Source organism: Nicotiana sylvestris, chromosome 1, assembly GCF_000393655.2.
Source record: "Nicotiana sylvestris chromosome 1, ASM39365v2, whole genome shotgun sequence".
NCBI classification, from domain to species: domain Eukaryota; kingdom Viridiplantae; phylum Streptophyta; class Magnoliopsida; order Solanales; family Solanaceae; genus Nicotiana; species Nicotiana sylvestris.
In genome coordinates this window covers 145856856-145875242 of record NC_091057.1, presented here as the reverse complement: position 1 = coordinate 145875242, position 18387 = coordinate 145856856, and positions in this window count along the sequence as shown.

Sequence of the window (18387 nt, the reverse complement as noted above, 5' to 3'; positions counted from 1 at the left end):
CCCCTCTTCGCCTTCATCTCTTACCTAGAGATAGGCCCAACACCCTCCGCCTTCAACCACCGTGCTCCGCCCACCGGAAATCGCCTCACGGCGGTTCCGGTGGTCCAAACGACCCTAAAATTACACCACAGCCTCCCTACGACATCCTCTTTCCAAATCCCAAATCAGTTTTCTTCGAATCAGTACCAGACGCTTCGAATCTTCAATCGAAGATTCGAGCAAAACCCTAGCTTACCCAATAGCCCCCAAACTCACACCATGTGATCTCCTGGACCCCCTCACCATGAATCCTTGATCAATTCTTTTCAAATCATCGTGGGGCAGCTCGGATTCCAGATCGAAGTTAGGCAGGCCAGGTTCCATGAATTTTGAGTCAGAGACTGACTTTAGCCATGTTGTTTTCCTTCGAAAACACATGGTTAAAGTCTGTCTCGACTTGAAAGTGGGAAGATCCTCGAGGTTTTTAATCGAGTTGTGATTCGGGTAAGTCTTTTACGTCCAGTTTTGATTGTTCACTCTTGCAGTTCCGTTTGTTTACTCTGTCCCTTCCTCTTCTATAAATTTGCATGAATTTCCCGTTTGAATTATGGTCAGTAGTCTAAGTTACAATTTGGGCCAGTTTGCGAGTTGAATTTGTCAAGAACTGGTCTAATTTGTATCCGGTTAGTTTGGTTTAAGGTCAGGCTACCAATTACTTTGTCATTGTGATTCCTTAATCAGTGATGTTGGCCTGTACAATAGAGCTAATGCTTAGGAAATGGTTCATGATTGTTTGAATCTAGACTTGTGCTATTAATCATGTTTCTTTTCATGACACTTGCTTTGCCTCATCTCTAATTGCAGGCTCATGTTGAGAGTAGTTGGGTTTAGTCAAAACTGTTGTGAATTAAAACTTGTTCTATAGTGTGTGATTCCCTTTATTTGCAATTCATACTGTCGATTACCTACCTAGTTGGTCATCAGGAGGTCTACTGGTCTTGCAAATCTGAAGTTTTGTAATCTGTCCAGTTAAGTTAGGAGTAAGTTGTTAGGAATTTGATAGTTTGAATTGGTTATAGCTGAAGGGTTTGGTACAGATTGAAAGGGTTTCATGTAGGATAATAATTTAGGGCATCAAGGGGGTAATTTGGACTTTAAATTTAAGTATTTTGTCCAGTAAGTACTAAGGTAACATTAAATTAATGCATTTGTTTAAGTGCTAATGGGGAACAAAACATAATAGTAGGGGAAGGCTTAAAAGGGATTGATTAAAATATGTTGTCCATGCCTGTTTGAACATTAAATAAGGAAAAGACAAGGGGTAATGGGGAAAACATACTCTAGTGGGGTACTAAAAGAAGATCATGGGCAGAATTAGTTAAAAACTTCTGCCTAAGTGCTCTTGAGAGCTGGCAAGGTCAGTGTTTGGGTATAAGTGGAGGGACTTAGGACAGAACTTGGGGAAGACCTGAGAGGACTAGGAATCGGTTTGAGAAAGTTTTTTTTTGGAGAGTTTTTCTAAGGTTTCAGTTCTTAGGGAGCATTTTGAAAACTTTGAGGGCATTCAGTTCTAATTTGAAACATACAGAGAATTTGAGATGTCAATTTTAAGAGTGTTTTTTGAGAACTTTCAAATTGCTAGCCACTGGAGTCATCAGTGTTTTCTACTTGGTTCCAGTAGACTTTTGGTTTCAGTCGAGACATTCTCGGATCAGTTTGAGCGTTTTGTTGTTGTGGTATGTTTCTAGGGTCAATTTGAAGGTCATTTGGGTTTATTCGAATCGGTTTTGGGTTAATCTATTCATCTTGTTGGTTCAAAACATTTCTGAACTCTGCCTGGATTGATAAATATATTTCTGGGCTGAACTGGTTGTGTTCGTGGCTGTTTGAACTCCAAATCTGTTGTTACACTTGTTGTTCGCTGCCACTGATTTTCTCCTTCTTCATTGTTATAACTTCCAGGTACACCTTTGGATCACCCTGATGTAACTTTGAGTTGAGTTGAAATAGAAACACTGGCCAGATTCGAGTTCATCTGGATGCTGTCAATTGTTTTATCATTTGATAGTTGCTAGTTAAATGCTTAGTATTTGTTTTTGCATTATTAGAACAACTGTTTGGATTATATGTTGTATGGACTATTCTGGACTGTCTTAGCTTACTAGTTCATTCAGTATTACCAGGGTAGTATGGTATAGCTTAATTCAATTCCATTAATTCATCTCCAGTAGTTATAAAATCGATCCAAATAGCTTTATATGTTAAAAACAGGTTCGGCGGGTTTTGTTGGGCTGTAGTGGGGTGTGATGCAACAATTTGCAATAGTTAAATGCAGGATGTGGTTCCATATTTTTTTTGGTAGTTTATGGTAGGCAACAGTTTGAAGTTCATGTCTATTTGTTCTAGGTCCGGATATATTGACAAAAGAAATGCGAGTTTACTTTTAAAAATTTTTAACTTGAGGTGCTATGATTAGGACATTATGTTAAATAATAGGTTGAATCAAGATTACTCGTTACATTACTGATAATATTGAAGCATGCCCATTTCAATTTAAAGTTCTGATTAATTAGCTAGTTTCCATTTGCTGAGAATATGGTAGTTAATTAATGCTGGAGTGTCTCTTTATAAACGTCATGTTTCCGGTAAATCAAAAGTTTCTTCAGGAATTTGGGCTCTCTCTTAGGCCCAGTTGAGAGATGACCCAGTCTCATCCCTGTATCCCCATTCATTTCAGTTTTGACTCGCCTTGTTTGAGTGCTGCATTGAGCAGTCAATAGGATTCGATCCCTCTCCGCCATTGGGCTTGTTCTGCTTTTCCAGCACGGGTTGGCTTCAGGCCCAAATGCTGGAATCTAATAAAGCTAATTTGTTTTAATTCAAGAAATTTTTGATATCGTAGTAATGATACATGGACTTGTTAAAATAATTAGGACCTTTTTCTTTTACTTTAGAGACAAACAAAATATATAGAAAATCATAGTCGCTTGTAGGTTTGTCCTTTAAAATAATAGATGAGACGAGCCACGCTAAATAAAGCTAAAAATTGTGGGGCCCTCAATAAATGGTTAAAAATGAAACATTTAGAATTCGGGATGGGCCGTTTAGTAAATTTCACGGCCCTCCCCAAAGATAATAATGCGCTAGTCATTCTAGACGCGCTTTTGATAATTTACTTTCTTAAACTCGGGTGCACATTTATGTGACCCAAATCCAAATCTCAGCAGAGTTGAAATGTGTCAATAACCACGGGTGCATTAATGTGACGTGGTTCGAGATGTATTTTCACGACGTTGCAACTCTCGTTAAAAAAAATAATAATAAAAGCGGTAAAAAGTTAAAATTTGCACATAGGTTTAACATGTATAAAAATCAGAAAAATAAGCCGAATATGATAGTTGAGCGACCGTGCTAGAACCACGGAACTCGGGAATGCCTAACACCTTCTCCCGGGTTAACAGAATTCCTTACTCGGATTTCTGGTTCGCGGACTGTAATACAGAGTCAATCTTTTCCTCGATTCGGGATTCAACCGGTGACTTGGGACACCATAAATCTCCCAAGTGGCGACTCTGAATCTTTAAATAAAATCTCGTTTCGATGTCCTTTAATTGGAAAAACTCCATTATGCCCCTGCGGGCACAGGCAAAAAGGAGGTGTGACAGCTCTGGCAACTCTGCTGGGGACCGAACCCAGAATCTCTGGTTGAGGGTTCAGAATTCGAGCTTTAAATAATCGTTATAATTGGCTTTTTTTATCTGATTTTTTTACATGTTTGGGCCTAATGTGCTAAATGCTGCTTTTACCGCTTTGATATTATCTGAACTGTATATAAACTGCTACGAAGCCCTTCTCTTCTCATCTTCAGGGATATGCTCGTTGGTCGAGACTCTCTATTCTGTTAGTGTCATACCTTGAAATAAGAAAGAAGCTCGGACAAGTTACTAAGCCGGATGGCCTTTTGGTTCCCGGTATGTAGCCCCCTCCTCAACTCGAGTTATCCGCTCGGGTACACAGTCTAGAACAAATACCCAAGATATAAACCTAGAATAACTCAGCTTCATGTCAGATCCCTAGTAGGAACGTTTGTTTGCATCACGTGCATTTGACTTTGGAGGCTCAATACAGGGATTGGGTCTGTCTAGGACAGGTGTACCAATAATGACAAAAGACCATCCTGATACATCTTACTTACTACTTGTGCATTTGTTTGCTTCGGACTTGCATGCTGACCGACTTTTGAATATTTTGAAGAAAGAGAGATAGAGGTACGAGGGTTAAAGAGAGTTAATCGCCTGTTTTGAAAAGAAAAAAAAAACAATGTCCAAATAGTGTCGAAACTCTGCCGAATTTTTTAGAAAATGAAAAAAAAGAAAAGAAAAAAAGGGAAAAAAATATAGTTTTATTTGCCAATGAAAAAACTCTGGTTTTCAAAAGAAGTTTGTTTTATCGGCCCGAACTACGCCAGCTTGATTCCCCCAGGGTGTGAGATACGTAAGCAACCCCCATCGGAACCAACTTCACTTTTGCGAAATTAGCCAAGAGAACAAAAATTTATTTGAAAATAATTAGGGTGATGTCATTCTTGCTAGAAATAGTCGAATGTCTCTTTTTTGCAAGAACAGCCGCCTGTGGTCATTTTTTTTAGACTTTCACCGGCTAGCCGACACAGCCTTAAGATCTTTGACCCCGAGGTGCTGAAAGGCCGTATTGGCAAAATCGGGTTTTATTTTAAATGAAAAAAAAGTGTCCATGTTATCTTTAAGTCAATTGAATCGTGATTTTTTCTTAACCACCCTGATAAATGTGCAGAATGTGCACAAGTCAGAATTTACACGTAACAATTGTGAACAAGATCCCTTTGGAGTTGCATATGTGGTGGGATGACTTGGGCGAATCAGGGCGCGACACAGTCAATCTATACCTGGGAGACCTCACTAGGTTGCTGAAGATTAATCCTAGGGGGGATATCATAAAGGCCTTGGTCGCATTCTGGGACTCGGCTCACAATGTATTTCATTTCTCAGATTTTGAACTTACCCCAACATTGGAAGAAATAGCCGGATACATCGGGGGTCCCAAGGTTCCTCTGAGACACCAGTACCTGATTGCTCCAAGGGCCGTAGCCGTACACAGGTTCCTAGCCTCTTTGAAAATAAGTAGGGGGGTCCACAATCCAGACTTGGCAGCTGGTTTTTGTACTTTGCGGTTTATATACAACAGATATGGCCGCATATGAGGGTTCAACAAGCCGGAAAACAAAATCTGTAGCAAAGGAAACCGCCTTAAGTGGGAAGAACATAGGTGTTTTGCATTCATGATAGCCTTTTTGGGACTCCTGGTGTTTCCTAGAAAAATCGGGAACATTGACATACGAGTATCTGGGGTTGTCAGCACTTTACTTACTCAGGCCAACAGCACCCTCGCACCCATAATAGTAGCTGAAATCTTCCGCGCTCTCATAGCCTGCAAAGCCGAGGGAGACTTTTTTGAGGGGTGCAACGCGTTGCTGCAGATGTGGATGATCGAAAACCTTTGTCGTCGTCCTCAATTTATGAGTTATGGGTCGACGGAGAAAACGTGTATAGAGGAATTTTCTACGAGGGTTGACGGAATCAGCTTACCAGAAGGGGTCATAGAGTGGACAACGCGCCTCCGTTCTGTCACTGCGGGCCAAATAGAATGGATATTTGGATGGTTGCATGTGGATGAAATCATATATATGCCAGCCACTGGACCCCATTTCCTTTTAATGGGGCTCAGGAGTATCCAGCCCTATGCCCCTTATCGAGTTTTGAAGCAGTTGGGGAGATGCCAAATAGTTCCGAAAGATGAAGATCTCAGTGGCCAAGTAGTCGAGATCGGGCCCAACGGACAATTTCATGAAGCATCAGTCCGACAAATTTGGAGCAAGTGTCAATACTTAACAGTAAATACATGTGTACGTGATCGGTCCAAGGGTGAAGTTTCGCCGGGATACCTTGCTTGGTTTAGGAGAGAAATCGAGCTTGGGAGACCGGCCAAAAGACCCCATCTCCAGGAGTTCGTCAAGGCGTCGCAAGAACAGTGGGATTGGTTGGCTAAAGAAGAGAGTTACAGGGCATAAATAGGCAAGCTGAAGCAACAGATTAGAGACCTGGAATTTGAAAATAGTCTGCAAGTTGACGCCGATCAGGGAGAAAAGAACAAATTGGCCTAAGAAAATGAGGCGTTGAAAGCCCAAATCCGACAAATGAGGATAGATGCTGACAACCAACAAAGGAGTCGATCGGATGAGCGGTTAATAAAAGGGTTGAAAAAAGAAATCAGTGAGTGACGGAATGATTTGAAGAAATCTGAGGGTACCATAGCACAACTCCAGGCACAATGGGCAAAAAGAACAAAAAAGCGCACACAGTACTTACAGCAGGCAAGGAAAGATTATGAAAAGACCATTGTCAGTCTAAAAAGGAAGGTGACCGCCCTAGAGAGCAAGGCGGCTAAACAAGCCAAGGCTTTTGAAACTGAAAGTAAACAATGCTATAATCTAATGGCCTCGATGGAAGATGAAATACAGCAGTTACGGAAACAACATCTGCATGATTCTCGGGTTTTGAAGGCTATAGGGGATCAGATAGAACACCTACTCCTAGAAAAGACCGAACTAGGGACAAGATTTTGACTATTGCTCATGCTATTACCAGGAAATGCCGGGTGTGTGAAAACATGACTCGCACTACTTTCTTCTCGGTGGTGATGATATTTGTGAATCAAATCATATATGAATTGGAACAGCTGGAAAGGGGCCTTACACCTAAGCCCGCGGCAAGGCCGAATGATGCCCCGCGGGCACCCAAATTTAAAACTTTAATGTGTTCATAGTTCGAGTCTGCAAAGTCTGTTGTCTGTTAGAGTCTGTTTGTCCTTTCGCATCAGAGTCTGTCTTAAGTTATTGAGTTCGTACTTGGTTTGGTTTCGAGTCTGCTATTTTCCTTTCCCAAAAGCGTCTGGTTTGTAATAGAATGTTTATTAATGAAAAATCGAAATTTCCAAAAAATTGTCTCTTCGCTTTTCGCACTTATGAGCTAGAACTACGCACGGTCTGATTCATGCGGGGACATGATACGTAGGCAATCTCTATAGGATTCGACCACCACTAAAAAGAAAAGGGGAAAATGAAAAATAAATAAAGAAGGACAGAATAAAGGAAGCTTAAAAGAAGGGGCACAATTATGAGAGGCTGGAATGACGCACGCAACCAAAGCAAATGCATGATAGAAAATGGTTAATTGCCTAGGTGCATTGCATACCAACGTGTAATTGCATATGTGTTAAACTCTAAAACTAGCAAAGTTGTTGATTTCCAGAGAATTCAAGCAGTTAGAATTTAGAGGATACTGGCACATTATCATTACCAAACCAGATCAAAGGGACTAATACCGGAAATTATGTCTATCCCAAATGTCGACACTAGTGTTGAGGTAGAAGAGTTGGACGTCTATAAAATGAAAGAGGAGATGCTCAAGATTAAGCAACAGATGGCCGAAATGTACCAGGCCTGGTCCAAAGGGCAATCACCACCAGCTTACCCTGCTAACCCTGCTTTTACCCCACCGTTAGCTCAGTCTCAGGATCATCCCGCTACCGATCCAGGTTTTCCCATTTATCAACACTACCATGGCACTACTTCTCATATGCCACAAGCTCCACCACCAAAATCAATTCCATACCTTCCTCCGCCAATCACCCCTGTCTTTGTGTCACCTCCACCAGCTACACTCCATAAATCCGCGAGTGAACCTGTGTTCCAAGAGTAGGACAACCAGTATTATCCCCCGGAGCTTACCTTCAAAGCGCCTGAAGCCTATCCACATTCTGACCTACCAGGGAAAGCAGAAAAACCGGCCAGAAATCCTGAATAGGAAGAGATGTTCAGAAAAATGAAAAGCATAGAACAATCCGTCAGGGATATGAGAGGGTTAGGAGGTCAGGTGAGTGTAGCTTACAAAGACCTATGTTTGTTCCCAAATGTACAACTACCGGCAGGGTTCAAAATGCCCAAATTCGACTTGTACAATGGACACGGTGATCCGGTGGCTCATTTGAGAGGTTTTTGCAGTAAGATGAGGGGAGCCGGAGGAAAGGATGAATTTCTAATGGCTTACTTCAGTTAGAGTTTGAGCGGAACAGCATTAGAGTGGTACACCCGCCAAGATCACGGAAGATGGTACACATGGGATGATCTGGCACAAGCATTCGCTTGTCACTTTCAGTATAATCTTGAGATCATTCCAGACCGACTATCTTTGACTAAACTAGAGAAGAAGCACAGTGAAAGCTTTAGAGAATATGGTTTCCGATGGAGGGAGCAAGCAGCAAGGGTAGATCCCCCAATGAAAGAGAGCGAGATGGTTGATTACTTTTTGCAGGCTTTGGAGCTGACCTACTTTGGTCATCTGGTGTCCGCAATTGGCAAATCTTTTAATGAGGTTGTAAAAATGGGAGGCATGGTCGAGGAGGGGCTTAAGTCCAACAAAATCATGAGTTATTCAGCGATCAAGGCAACTACCCAGGCCATTCAAAGCGGCATTGCGGGTGTGCTCGGGAAAAAGAAGAAAGAAGATGTCACGACTGTTGAGTCCGGAGCCTGGTTCGGATCTAGAGGCCCGTCACCCTACTATAGCCAATCACGACCCTACCACCAAAATTACCCCTACACTTCATATAGCCCTCCACAACATTACTACCCACCGCCAGATCCCTATTTTTCTGTCCATCATGCACAAGCCTATACCCAAACCCCGGCACACGCATAGTGGCGTACGCTGGCTCCACAAAATACATACTCAGCTCCACAAAACATATATCCACCCCCAAGGGCCTACAAAAATCCCCCCGGGACAGGTTTCCGACCAAACCCAGCCCTCAAGAATGAGAGGTCATATAAGCAAAAGACTTTCACTCCACTGGGGGAATCATATACCAGTCTTTTCCACAGATTGAGGCAGTTGGGCATGTTGAATCCAATTGAGCCTAAAATGCCAAATCCTCCCCCTAGAAATCTTGACCACTAGGTGAGTTGTGAATACTGTTCAGGGGCCCTAGGGCATGATACAGAGAAATATTAGAAGCTGAAAACAGCTGTACAAGAGCTTATCGATACTCATCGGATCAAGGTTCAAGCCCCAAAAGCAACAAATATTAATCAGAATCCACTGTCAGCTCACCATGAGACACACATGATTGAGTTGATACACAAAGAGGGGGAGCCCATGAAGCCCTCACAGATGGTAATGATGATCCGTTCCAGCGAAACCATCTCAAAGGAAAAGGTAACCAGTGGGAAATCAGTGGTCTAGTTGAGAGGGGTAGATGATAAGCCAGCTGTGGTAGCCGAGAGAGGGTCGTCGAGCCTTGTTGCAGTGAAACCCGAGAAAGCTAAAGTGGTAGTGCCAGGGGTTGCAAGTAAACCTGTTGTGGTCGTGAAGAGTGCTCGCACATAGCCTGTTATTATAAAACTGGTAACTCAGCTTCCAGTGATCAACAACAAGGCTGTTCCTTGGAATTATGAATGGGTGACGGTGATTTACAAAGGGAAAGAAGTCAAAGGAGAAGTGTGTGAAGCCCAAGGTCTAACTCGTTCGGGAAGGTGTTTTGCTCCCGCAGAGTTAAGAAGGGTTAATCTAGTAGCGACAAAGAATCCAGTTACCGAGGAAGAGGCGGAAGAATTTTTAAAGAAAATGAAGGCGCAATATTACTCCATTATGGAGCAGTTGAGGAAGACCCCGGCACAGATCTCATTATTATTCTTGTTGATCCATTCAGATGAGCACCGCCGGGTATTGATGAAAATTCTGAACGAAGCCCATGTTTCGGATAAGATCTCTGTGAACCATCTGGAGAAAATAGCAAACAAGATTTTCGAGGTCAACAGGGTCACTTTTTCAGACGATGAGTTGCCCGTGGAGGGTACAGAACATAATAGAGCCCTCTATTTGACCGTGAAATGTGAAGACTCAGTAGTCACTCGAGTACTGATTGATAATGGGTCCAGTGTCAATATCTGTCCTTTGACCACGTTGAACAAACTGAATGTCAATGGTGACAGAATTCACAAGAACAGCATCTATGTTCGAGGGTTTGATAGAGGTGGTACAGACACAGTAGGTGACATCGTACTTGAATTAACAATTGGTCTGGTCGAGTTCACCATGGAGTTTCAAGTGTTGGACGTGGCAGTGTCATATAATCTTCTGTTGGGGTGACCCTGGATCCACGCCGCCAAAGCAGTGCCTTCTACATTACATCAGATGGTCAAATTCGAGTGGGATAGGCAAGAGATCGTAGCACACGGGGAAGACAATGCAAGCGCCGTAAGTGATGTCATCGTACCCTTCATAGAGGCTGACGATGACAAGGGGCCCTGGGTTTACCAGGTCTTCGATACGGTTTCAGTGGACAAAGTTCCCGAGGGTGAAAGCATCCCACTTCCCAAAATAGCAGCTGCAACTGTCATGGTAGCCTCGGAGATGTTGAAAAACGGGTTTGTGCCAGGCAAAGGTTTAGGGGCTTATCTTCAGGGTATTGTTCAACCGGTTTCTTTGCCCAAAAATCTGGATACCTTTGGGCTGGGGTTCAAGCCTACAGTGGTGGATGTGAGACGGGCCCGCAAGTTGAAGAAAAGAGTTTGGGTCCTTCCCAAGCCAATCCCGCGCCTGTCCAGATCTTTTGTCAGGCCGAGCATCAAAAAGCAATTGCTGTCCAAGGTTACAGGGCCATTGATTGGTGCAGATGGAGACTTAAATGAAGGCTTTGAAAGATTATTCACCAAAATTAACATAGTAGAAGTTGGGGAGGGGTCCAGCAAGGCAGATGTGCAGTTTGTGGGGCCAAAGGTAAAAATCAACAATTGGATGGCTACTCATTTTCCCATTCGAGGGAGTCTTGGTAGTTGGCTCTGATTTTCCTTCCTGTTCTGGATTATTCCAGGGTTGTAGTCCAGATTTCTTTTATTTTTGTTATGTTCATCAAAGTGTGAAACCTTGTTATCCCGTAATTCAATAAAATAAAAAAAATTCTTCTTCATTCTTTATTTTATTTTAATTTTGTTTTCTTCTTTTCTTTTTCTGTACAGTTCTCTTTATACTGGTCTTAATGACATGGCGTGCATAAGGAATCCTCAGCCCAGTCTTAAAAATCAATCTGATTCCGAAACGATAGTTCAAGAAGTAGATTGTGATCACGAATCAGAATATGATGATGAGGATGAAGCCTTCGAATAAATTAGTAAGGAGTTAATTCACTTCGAAGAAAAACCCAAACCCAATTTGAATGACACAGAAGCCGTCAATTTAGGGGACACAGACAACGTCCGAGAAACTAAAATAAGTGTCCACCTCGAGCCAATAATCCGGGAGGAGTTAATCAAAGCACTCATTGAGTACAAAGATATTTTTGCGTGGTCATATGACGACATGCCAGGTTTAAGCACTGATTTAGTGGTCCACAAATTGCACACTGATCCAGCGGTCCACAAATTGCCCACTGATCCAGCGTTCCCACCCGTCAAGCAAAAGTTGAGGAAATTCAAAACTGATATGAGTGTGAAGATTAAAGAAGAAGTTACCAAGCAGTTGGATGCAAAGGTTATTCGGATCACTCGATATCCTGTCTGGTTGGCTAATGTCGTGCTTGTACCGAAGAAGGACGGCAAGATCAGAGTATGCGTCGATTACCGCAATCTTAACAAAGCAAGTCCGAAGGATAACTTCCCACTACCCAATAACCACATTTTGATCGATAATTGTGCCAAGCGTGAGATCGGGTCTTTTGTGGATTGATATGTCGGGTATCATCAGATTCTAATGGATGAAGAAGATGCAGAAAAGACGGCATTCATCACACCCTGGGGAACTTATTGCTACCGGGTAATGCCATTTGGTTTGAAGAATGCTGGGGCAACTTATATGAGGGCAATGACTACTGTGTTTCATGATATGATACACAAGGACATTGAGGTATATGTAGATGAAGTGATCGTAAAATCAAAGTATCAGGCCGACCACGTTAGGGATTTGAGGAAATTCTTCCAAAGGCTTCGTAGGTACAACCTCAAGCTTAACCCCGCCAAGTGTGTATTTGGTGTTCCATCCGGAAAACTGTTAGGATTCATAGTCAGTCGGCGAGGCATCGAGTTGGACCCATCAAAGATCAAAGCCATACAAGAATTTCCCCCTCCGAGGAACAAGACTGAAGTGATGAGTCTGTTAGGAAGGCTGAACTACATCAGCAGGTTTATTGCTCAGCTCACGACAACTTGTGAGCCTATTTTCAAGTTGTTGAGGAAGGACACTGTGATCAAGTGGACTGATGAGTGTCAAGAAGCGTTTGATAAGATAAAGGGTTACTTGACAAACCCACCTGTGCTGGTCCCGCCAGAGCCAGGGAGACCTTTGATTCTTTACTTGATAGTCTTGGAAAATTCATTTTGTTGTGTACTGGGGCAGCATGACGTCACCGGCAGGAAAGAACAAGCCATCTATTATCTTAGCAAGAAGTTCACAGCTTATGAGGTTAAGTACACTCACCTGGAAAGGACATGTCGCGCCCTAACTTGGGTGGCACAGAAATTGAAACATTATTTGTCATCCTACACTACTTACCTCATTTCGCGTTTGGATCCATTGAAGTATATCTTTCAAAAGCCTATGCTGACAGGAAGACTTGCAAAATGGCAGATTTTGCTCACAGAGTTTGATATAATCTATGTGACTCGGACTGCGATGAAAGCCTAAGCATTGGCCGATCATTTGGCCGAGAACCCGGTTGATGAAGAGTATGCGCCACTGAGGACTTATTTTCCTGATGAAGAGGTGATGCATATTGATGAACTAGAACAGGCCGAAAAACCAAGCTGGAAACTTTTCTTTGATGGGGCTGCTAACATGAAAGGAGTCGGAATAGGAGCTGTGCTTATTTCTGAAATAGGGCATCACTATCCTGTTACGGCTCAGCTTCATTTTTATTGTACCAACAATATGGCTGAGTACGAAGCATGCATTTTGGATTTAAGGTTAGCTGCGGACATGGATGTCCAGGAAGTCTTGGTCTTGGGAGACTCGGACCTTCTGGTACATCAAATTCAAGGAGAATGGGAAATGCGAGATCTGAAGCTCATACCATACCGACAATGCTTACATGATCTTTGCCAACGGTTTAGATCAGTGGAGTTCAGGCATGTCCCAGGGTCCATAATGAGGTCGCCGATGCTTTGGCTACCCTAGCATCAATGCTGCACCATCCAGACAAAGCTTATGTCGATCCTTTGCATATTCAAGTCCGAGATCAGCATGCTTATTGTAACATGATTGAAGAAGAACTGGATGGCGAACCATGGTTCCACGATATCAAGGAATACATCAGAATGGGGATATACCCAGTGCAAGTCATGGGGGATCAAAAGAGAACAATTCGATGGTTGGCAAGTGGATTTTTCTTGAGTGGAGGAGTTCGGTATAAAAGAACATCAGGCCTGGGATTGTTAAGATGCATAGATGCTAGACATGCTATGGCTGTCATGTCCGAAGTACATTCAGGAGTCTGCGGACCACATATGAGCGGATATGTGCTGGTGAAGAAAATTCTCCGAGCAGGTTATTATTGGCTCACCATGGAGCGAGATTGTATTAGTTTTGTGCGCAAATGTTATCAGTGCCAGATACACGGATATTTGATTCATTCTCCACCATCGGAATTGCACACAATGTCAGCGCCATGGCCCTTCGTCGCTTGGGGCATGGATATCATTGGACCAATTGAGCCAGCAGCATCCAACGGGCATAGGTTCATTCTGGTAGCCATTGATTATTTCACCAAATAGGTTGAGGACAAAACTTTCAAGTCTGTGACCAAGAAAGCAGTGGTCGATTTTGTTCACTCAAACATCATCTGTCGATTTGGAATCCCAAAGGTGATCCTCACGAATAATGGTGCTAATCTTAACAACAATTTGATGAAAGAGGTATGTCAACAGTTTAAGATTACACACCGCAATTCCACCCCATATCGTCCCAAGGCGAATGGAGCAGTTGAGGCAGCCAACAAAAACATAAAGAAGATACTTCGGAAAATGGTAGAAGGTTCGAGGCAATGGCATGAAAAATTACCATTTGCATTGTTGGGTTATCGCACCGCTGTCCGTACTTCAGTAGGTGCAACTCCTTATTTGTTGGTATATGGAACTGAAGCCGTAATACATGCAGAAGTTGAAATCTCATCCCTTCGGATTGTCGTTGAAGCTAAGATTGATGATGATGAGTGGGTCAAAACTCGTCTGGAGCAGTTGAACTTGATTGATGAAAAAAGATTGGCAGCTGTGTGTTATGGCCAGTTATATCAAAAGATAATGGCAAGAGCATACAACAAAAAGGTGTGTCCCCGGAAGTTTGAAGTGGGCCAGCAAGTGCTGAAACGCATCCTTCCACATCAGGCTGAGGCAAAAGGCAAGTTCGCCCCAAATTGGCAAGGGTCATTCATTGTAACCAGAGTGTTGTCCAATGGGGCTTTATGTTTAACAGATATCGAAGGAAAATGCATCGACATGGCTATCAATTCTGATGCAGTTAAGAGATACTATGTATGATTTCTTTTAATTGTAATTGTTGTTTGTTTGCATTTGGCATGATATCGGAGAATGAAATGACGGAGGCAATTTGTTCTTCCATCCAAACACTTCAACCTTTGCTTCCCCTTTTGAGCCTTATTTATTCTTTCATACCCCTCTTTTGGAATCAGTAATGAAAATGAAAAAAAGGATAAAGGAAAAATAATGATAATAAAGACAAAAGAAAAGTCACAAGAAAAACAAAGGAAGTGGGAACTACGTTTGACCTGATTCCTCAAAAAGGATACGTAGGCGCCTCACGGCTCGGTCATGGTGTAATAAGAATCAAAAATCCCCAAGCAAAAAAAAACTGGGGAAGAAGTTGTGTTTATAATTTTGGGGAAAGAAAGTTGATTCCAAGAGTTGTAATATTTTACCCATCAAAATTATTTTAAATTTTTCTTTAGCCATACACCAGAAACCCATATTGATGTCCAAAAAGACCTCCCGATCAGTATCCAAGAAGTGCCAAGTCGGGCAAATGGAAATCTGGAGTAACACTCTGGTCCCCAGCAGAAAAAAAATAAAATGAGAGAATCCCCAGCAGAAAAGAAATGAAATAAGAGAATCTTATCAGTAACACCCCAATCCCCAAGCAAGAAAAACTGGGGCAGAAGTTGTGTTTATAATTTTGGGGAAAGAAAGTTGATTCCAAGAGTTGTAATATTTTACCCATCAAAATTATTTTAAATTTTTCTTTAGCCATACACCAGAAACCCATATTGATGTCCAAAAAGACCTCCCGATCAGTATCCGAGAAGTGCCAAGTCGGGCAAATGGAAGTCTGGAGTAACACTCTGGTCCCCAGCAGAAAAGAAATGAAATGAGAGAATCCCCAGCAGAAAAGAAATGAAATGAGAGAATCTTATCAGTAACACCCCAATCCCCAGCTGAAAAGAAATAAAATGAAAGAGTCTTATTGGTGAAATCCTTCACAGGCACCATAAGGCGACGGAAATTGAGAGAAATAAAATGAGAGAGTCTTATTGGTGGAAACCTTCACAGGCACCATAAGGCGACGGAAGTTGAGAGAAATAAAGTGAGAGTCTTATTGGTGAAAACCTTCACATGCACCGTAAGGCGACGAGAGTTGAGAAAAACGAGAGAGTCTTATTAGTGAAAACCCCTCGAAGGGCACTATAAGGTGACAAGGAATTGAAAGTGGGCAAACGAGGTAAAGTTGACAGAAATGATCCGTCGACGCATCAAGCAGAGCAAAGATGTTGATTCAGCAAAAGAGTTGGGTGGCGGGACCTTTTGAAATGCAAAGTAAGGTCATCAGAATGATTGAGTGATATAATAGACTGGGTTGATTAAGCCGAAATGCACGACATGATCATTGAGATCGGTTATACCATTCAGATAAGTCTTTTTCCTTTTTCTCTTCAAACAATTCTTTAGGAAAATTTATCTTTTGAAGTCATCATCTTTCATTTCTTTTGGTTAAAGATTTTTTTTATAGTAGTTTGTCTTTAAGAAGGATTTTCAAAGCCAACTACCAGTCGCCAACATGGGGCAAGGTAAATGGGGATAAGACAGGCCGAAGATAATATGACGGGACAAGAAAGACGTCATTATAAGACCAAATGACGGATTTCTCTAAGATGTCGTGGAAAGTATGGAGTAAAAGTGTAAAACAACGGTCGAGAAGTGGGTGAATACATAAGCATCAAGAAGGTCGAAAGTTATCAGCCAAGTTTCAAGACGGTCGAACAACGCAGAGCATGGAAAAAAGAAAAAGGGAAAACCATCCCCAGCAGGAACGTCCCCCACGTTTTAAACTAACAAATTTTCTTTGATTTGAAGCAGGGACAGAAAATGTTATTGATGACGGAAAGACATACCACAAGAAAGATTGTCAAACTGGGGCAGAAAATTTTCTTTCATTTCGAAAATTTTCTGGAAGTCTAACACAAGTTTTGAGGGAAGTGGTATCCCTAGCAGTTTTTGGAAGAAGGCAATACAAGTTTTAAAGAAAGCAATTTCAGGAGGAAGATAACACAAGTCTTAAGGGAAGTAGTTCCAGAGGAAGGAAAACACGAGCTTTAAGGGAATTAGTCTTTGAAGGAGGAGAATAACGTATTTTTGAATGAAACACCAGTGTTATCCCCAGCAGTTTTCAGAGGAATGAAACACTAGTTTTGAGGGAAGCATTTCTGAAAGAAGATTATTCAAGTTAGAAGGAAAATGGATCAGGGGGCAGGAAGGAACAACGGCAATAGAACGTATTATTAAGAAGTTGTTGATGTCAGGAGCCCGCCTGGAGAATGGAGGTGTTATATTTTGAAGAAGTTGTTGAAGTCAGGAGCCCGCCTGGAGAATGGAGGTGTTATATTTTTAGGAAGTTGTTGAAGTCAGGAGCCCGCCTGGATAATGGAGGCATTATCTTTTTAAGTCATAATAGAAGTCAGGAGCCCGCCTGGAGAATGGAGGTGTTATATTTTGAAGAAGTTGTTGAAGTCAGGAGCCCGCCTGGAGAATGGAAATGTTATATTTTTAGAAGTTGTTGAAGTCAGGAGCCCACCTAGAGAATGGAGGTGTTATATTTTGAAGAAGTTGTTGAAGTCAGGAGCCCGCCTGAAGAATGGAGATGTTATATTTTTAGAAGTTGTTGAAGTCAGGGGCCCGCCTTGAGAATAGAGGTTGTTATACGTTCAAGTTGTAGTCGAAGTCAGGAGCCCGCCTGGATAATGGAGGTATTATCTTTTTAAGTCGTAGTCGAAGTCAGGAGCCCGCCTGGAGAATGTAGGTATTATCTTTTTAAGTCATAATAGAAGTCAGGAGCCCACCTGAAGAATGGAGGTGTTATATTTTGAAGAAGTTGTTGAAGCCAGGAGCCCGCCTGGAGAATGGAGATGTTATATTTTTAGAAGTTGTTGAAGTCAGGAGCCCGCCTGGAGAATAGAGGTTGTTATACGTTCAAGTTGCAGTCGAAGTCAGGAGCCCGCCTGAAGAATAGAGGTATTATCTTTTTAAGTCGTAGTAGAAGTCAGGAGCCCACCCGGAGGGCGGAGGGTTACAACAAAAATCCTCAGCATAAACTCAAGTGCAGAAGTCAAAAGAGAGGCAACAATGGTCAAAGAAAGGCGATTCGCGTGTCGAAGGAGAAACAATTCGAATTTCACAAGAAAGAAAGAAACATCAGAGGAAACACAAGCCAACAAGAAAGCAAGGCAACAAGAGCAAGTTTGAAGATCTAGATAAGATTTTATAATTCCTAGTTTAGTCTAGCTTTTTGTTTTCTTTTAGCATGGTGTAATAAGGAGGTCAGTAAGCAGATAGCAGCAGCAACAATAGCAGTGGCAACAAAACCACAGCTTCATGGTAGTCCCAGCTACTGAAACTTTCCGAACTACATTGACCTGATTCCCTTTTAGCCGGGGATATGTAGGAAACCTTTGAAGCCGAGGTTCGGTCAAATCTTTCAAAAATGCTTCACACGGAGTAGACGAGCGGGCAAAAATCGCTCGTATCCGCTCACTTTATCTTTGCACGAAAACTCTTCGTGTTTTCAGACAAAGAGGGGCAGCTGTGAGCACGTGATTTTTGCCCTACGAGAACTACTCCCAAAAATTCAAAATAAAATAGTTTTGTGTTGTTTGTGATTTATTTGTATTTGTCTGTACATGTTTATTTTTACTTTAATTAAGAAAAAATATAAAAAATATGTTGCCTGTGCATTTAGGATTTAATTTTACAATTTAGAAATTAATTAAACAATTTAGTTTGTTTTACAAAATGGAAAAATCACAAAAAATAATGTACTT